The following is a 5247-nucleotide window of genomic DNA, read 5'->3' on the forward strand; positions in this document are numbered from 1 at the left end:
GTGTTTCAGGACCAACGTTGGTGGTGGAAAGGGGAAGGACAATACCATAGCCATGCCTTTTAACCCTAACCAATCTACCACACCTTTCTAATGCCAAAACCCTGGGGTGCAGGCATTATAAAGAAACTTGTTCATAGAAATCTTAGTACAATACTGGAAAAGTAGACTTTAGCAATGTGGTACTCACAGCATAGAGTTGTAAAACAGAATGATGAGTTAGGGATACTCCTCACTTTAGCCTAGAACTCGGTGGGGCTTAAGTACTTTGAGGTCTCCAAGAACACAGGCTGGCTTGGCATATTAGGGGTTCTAGAGGTGGCATTTGGCACTCAGGGTTTCTAATGCGAGTGAAGCTGCTGCCAGCTCTCAGAATCCTGTCATAGTAATAGTAATAATAAATATTGTAGTCAGAGAGAGGAGATATTAAATTATGTGTGTGTAATATTTATTTCTATTGACAAAAGAAAATTCTCTCTTCTCTATATTCTCATCTACTGAGAAAGACTCAGTATCTGCTAGCTCAGGTTCTAGATTTGTCTTGTATAAAAGGATGATGGATAAAAAAACAGCTGAAGAATTTCAAGGAGTAAGACTGGATGATTAATTTACATTAGAAAGTAGACCGAGAACTGCTTATAAGAAGAGGGGAACATTAGAGGAGGAGTTGTGAGTTCAGGTCCCACATTGGGCATAGAGATTACTTAAATAAATAATAAAAAGTAATGAAATAAAACCGTGCATTAAAGCAATGGATTAAAAAAAACATGAAGTAGGAATGGGTATAGGGGATTCAGAGCAGGTATAGGGTTAGAGGAACATTGTGAGCAAAAGGAATTGGGAAGAAAGATATTAAGCTGCTGTGGATTTTGAAATGGATCTTTTATTTTCTTTGGGAGTCTCAGTATATTAAGATTTAAATTGCTTTTAACTTTTTTTTTTTTTTGAGGTTAGACTTGTTTCTTATATATGATGCCATTCCAGCACTGGACTCATGGAGGCTGAACATTTATTCAGGTAATAATAGGTAACATTTACAGAGCACTTTCTGTGTGCTAGGCAACAAACTAAGTGCTATACCTGTATTCTTTTATTGTCACACAACCCCACAAGGTTGGAAGTGTTATTATACCCATTTAATAGATGAGGGAACCTGAGACTCTAGAGTGTATCAAGATTGAGCTCATCTGAATTAAGAAATAAAAAAGCCTACTGCTATAGTTGAAGTGAGAGATCATGGTAGCTTGGATTAGATGATATAATTTTCACCTGTCATAAATGCATGACTCTAAAGTGGTTTTGACTGACTGAACTTCACCCTCATATCCATATCTTCTTCCCACTAGTGAACACATCATACTTTTTGTTTGTCTTTATTTATTTCTTTACTTTTGTTTGTATTTAAAACAATGGACATACTTTTTGGTAAAGAAAAATCTAATTTAGAGGGTTCTTTTTTCCTTCAATTTTTAACTTAAATTCTAGTTAGTTAACACAATTTAGAGTTTTAACTTTAAAGCTTTCTGACTTTTCAGAAGTAGATAATAAACCTTGAAGTAGCGTAAATTTATCTGAGTATCTACAAAAGGTAAATAGATATTTACCTTACAAAATAGATTTTACTTTGTCTTACAAACGTTAATAGATAATAACTGAGGAATTCTTAAAAGATTATTAGTATAGATAATAAGAATCTCTTGTTGTTTTTGATGCATTTGAGATACTGTTCACAGGTATTTTAGCTTTAAGGAACCTTATTAGGGCTTCTTGTAGGAATTTTCCTGGTATATCTAAATGGTTATTTGTTGATCATACTAATAGTTGTACTTGCCAGAACTGGGAGAGTTTTTATTAGCACTACCAACTGAAAATCAGTCAAAAATGAAGACTGAACATCTCTGAAATTATAATGTTGGTTAATAGAGTTATTTGTAGATTTAAGAAATTCAAATTTATATGCTACTCTGAGTGGCTCTCCATGTTGAGTTTTGTCAATTGTTTGAACAATTATCGAGCCCAGTGAGACTGTTGCTGAGTGGCTAGCATGAGTACATTGCCCTACTTCCCCTTTCCCCATCTTTTTTGAAGGTGATCTTGAGCTATAATTGACATATAGTAAACTGTACATGTTAAAAGTGTATAGTTTGTTGTTTTGACATGTGTTGTTCACCCATGAAGCTATTACCACAGCTAGGATAATGAACGTATTTATCACCCCACAAGTTTCCTTATCCCCATTAAAAAAAAAGTTTTTTTTAAAAATGTATATTTATTTTAGAGACAGAGAATCCAAAGCCGGCTCTAGACTCCAAGCTGTCAGCACAGAGCCTGGCAGGGAGCTCAAATACACGAACTGTGAGATTATGATCTGAGCCAAAGTCAGATCCTCAACCAACTGAGCCACCCAGGCGCCCCCCTCCCTTACCCCATTTTTAATCCTTTTTCTTAATTTCTGTGGTCTCCAAGTAACCACTTATCAGCTTTCTGTCACTGTAGAAGAGTTTGTATTGTCTAGAATTTTATACAGATGGAATTGTAAACAGTATATTCTTACATTTATTTTTGCATTTGGCTTTTTTTTTTTTTTACTGAGCATAATTATTTTGAGACTTCTCTTTGTTGATGCATGTATTGGTAGTTCATTTTTATTGCTGAGTAGAGATCCATCACATAGCTATAGCACAATTTGTTTATCTGTTTGTGTTTTGATGATGCACATTGTTCCCAGTTTTTGGCAATTAAAAAGAAAGTTATGCTATGAATATTTGTGTACAAATCCTTATATGGACATATGCTTTTTTTCCCCTCCTAAGTTAATTTCTTTTTTTTATGTTTGTTTTTGAGAAAGAGAGAGAGAGACTGAACACAAGATGGGGAGGGGCAGAGAGAAGGAAGACAGAATCTGAAGCAGGTTCCAGGCTCTGAGCTGTCAGCACCGAGCCCAAAGTGGGGCTCGAACCTATGAGCTGTGAGATCATGACCTGAGCCGAAGTTGGATGCTTAACCAACTGAGCTACCCAGAAGCCCCCACTTTTTTTATTCTACAGTGAAATTCACATTACTTATAGTTAACAATTTTAGTATGTTGGTCAGTGGTATTTAGTGTATTTATGATATGCGACTACTAGCTGTCTCTAGTTTCAAAACATCTTCATCATTCTATAAACTACCCCAAACTCATTAAATAATCACTCCCCATTTTCTCCCCCTTCCCGCTTAACTGGTAACCTCTAATTTGCTTTCTGTCTTTATAGATTTACCTTGTCTGGCTATATCTTCTAAAAAGAATCAGGCAATATGTGAACCTTTTATGTCTGGCTTCTTTCATTTAGCATGTTTTCCAAACTCATCCAAGTTGTAACATGCATCAGGACTTTTGTTCCTCTTTGTGGCTGAATAATATTCCATTGTGTGGATATATCACGTTCAGTTTATCCATTCATCAGTTGGTAGACATTTGGGTTTTCACTTTTTGGGTACTATGAACATGTATTTACAAGTTTTTGTGTAGACATATGTTTTCATTTCTTTTGAGTATATATCTAGGAGTTTAATTGCTGGATCATATGGTAACTTTTTGAAGAACTGTAAAACTGCTTCCACAGTGGCTGCATAATTTTACATTCCCACTAGCAATGTATAAGGGTCCAATTTGTCTATCCTCACTAAACTTATTTTCTTTTTGATTCTAGCCATTCTAGTGGGTGTCAAGTAATATCATTATGGTTTTATTTATACTTCCCTGATGACTAAGGATGTTGAGTATCTTTTCCTGTACTTATTGGCCATTTGTATATATTTTTTTGAGAAATGTATATTTAAATCCTTTGCCTTTTTTGAATAACTTGTCTTTTTTTATTGAGTTGTAAGAGTTTTTTTTTATGAATACAAGTTCCTTATTCTACACATGATTTGCAAATATTTTTTCTTTTTCTGTCAGTTATCTTTGAGTTCAGTTTCTTAATGGTATTGTTCAGAGACAAAAGTTTTAAATTTGATGAAGTCCACTAATTTTTTCTTTTGTTGCCTAAACTTTTAATGTTGTGTCTAAGAAAATTCTGCCTAGCCCAAGGTCATGGAGACTTTCTTAAAATAAATGATTATTCTGAGAGAGAGCACATGCGCAAGTAGGATAGGGACATAGAGAGAACCCTGTGCTGTCAACATGGAGCCCTGAAGTGGGGCTCAATCCCAGGAACTGTGAGATCATGACCTGAGCCAAAATTAAGAGTCAGAAGTTCAACCAGCTGAACCACCCAGGTGTTTCTCAAGGTCATGAACACTTATTCCAGTGTTTCATTTTGAGTTTTATAGTTGTAGTTCTTACATTTAGGTCTGCATTCTATTTTGATTTAGTTTTTATGTATGATGTGAAGCATGGTTCCAACTTAATTAGTTTATGTGTAGCTGTCCACTTGTCTGAGCACCATTTGTTGAAAAGACTGTCCTTAGCCTACTTGATTATCTGGGCCTCCTTATTTGAAAATTAGTTGACCATAAATGTAAAAGCTTCTTTCTGGGCTTTCTGTTCTATTCCCCTACAACACTGTTTTAATTGCTGCAGCTTTGGTTGTAAGTTGAAATTGGGAAATTTGAGTCCTCTGATTTTGTTTTCCTTTTTCAAGATCATATTGTTTGGTGTACCTGGGTGGCTTATTTGCTAGACCATGTGACTTCTGATCTCAGAGTCATGAGTTTGAGCCCCATATTGGGTTATAGAGATTACTTAAAAAAAAAAAAAAGATTATGTTGTTTATTCTGGGTCCCTTGCATTTCCATATGAATACTAGGATCTGATTGTCAGTTGCTTAAAAAAGCCAGGTAGGGATACTGGGATTGCTCTGATCTGTAGATCAGTTTAGGGAGTGTTAACCACTTTAGCAATATTAAATCTTTCTGTCCATGAACATGGGACACCTTCCCTCTTATTTAGATTTTTAATTTTTATCAGTGATAGTTTATAATTTTTAATATATAAGGCTTACACTTTTTTTAACCCTACTCTATTATAGTTTTTTGTTAAATTTATTTTTTATTTTTTTTATTTTTTAAATTTTTTTTAATGTTTTATTAATTTTTGATACAGGAGAGACAGAGCATGAGAGGGGAAGGGTCAGAGAGAGAAGGAGACACAGAACTGGAAGCAGGCTCCAGGCTCTGAGCTAGCTGTCAGCACAGAGCCTGACGCGGGGCTCGAACCCATGAACGTGAGATCTGACCTGAGCCGAAGCCGGAGGCTTAACCGACTGA

At 35.3% G+C, this 5247-nt stretch overlaps 1 protein-coding gene across 19 annotated transcripts in view; it reads left to right on the forward strand.

The window, feature by feature from the left end:
• Positions 1 to 960: 960 nt before the first annotated feature.
• The window catches only part of R3HDM2 (R3H domain containing 2), a 126980-nt gene continuing 122693 nt past the window's right edge, over positions 961 to 5247 (forward strand). For 8 of the 19 annotated variants that reach the window (XM_029954430.1, XM_029954425.1, XM_029954428.1 and 5 more), the window contains exon 1: positions 962 to 1014. The gene's annotated coding sequence lies outside the window, so the exon portion shown is untranslated. Of the gene's footprint in view, positions 1015 to 5247 lie in introns of all 19 variants that reach the window. The other 11 variants (XM_029954433.1, XM_029954435.1, XM_029954436.1 and 8 more) reach the window with 4 other exon arrangements.

Source organism: Suricata suricatta, chromosome 10 (assembly GCF_006229205.1).
Source record: "Suricata suricatta isolate VVHF042 chromosome 10, meerkat_22Aug2017_6uvM2_HiC, whole genome shotgun sequence".
Taxonomy (NCBI): Eukaryota; Metazoa; Chordata; class Mammalia; order Carnivora; family Herpestidae; genus Suricata; species Suricata suricatta.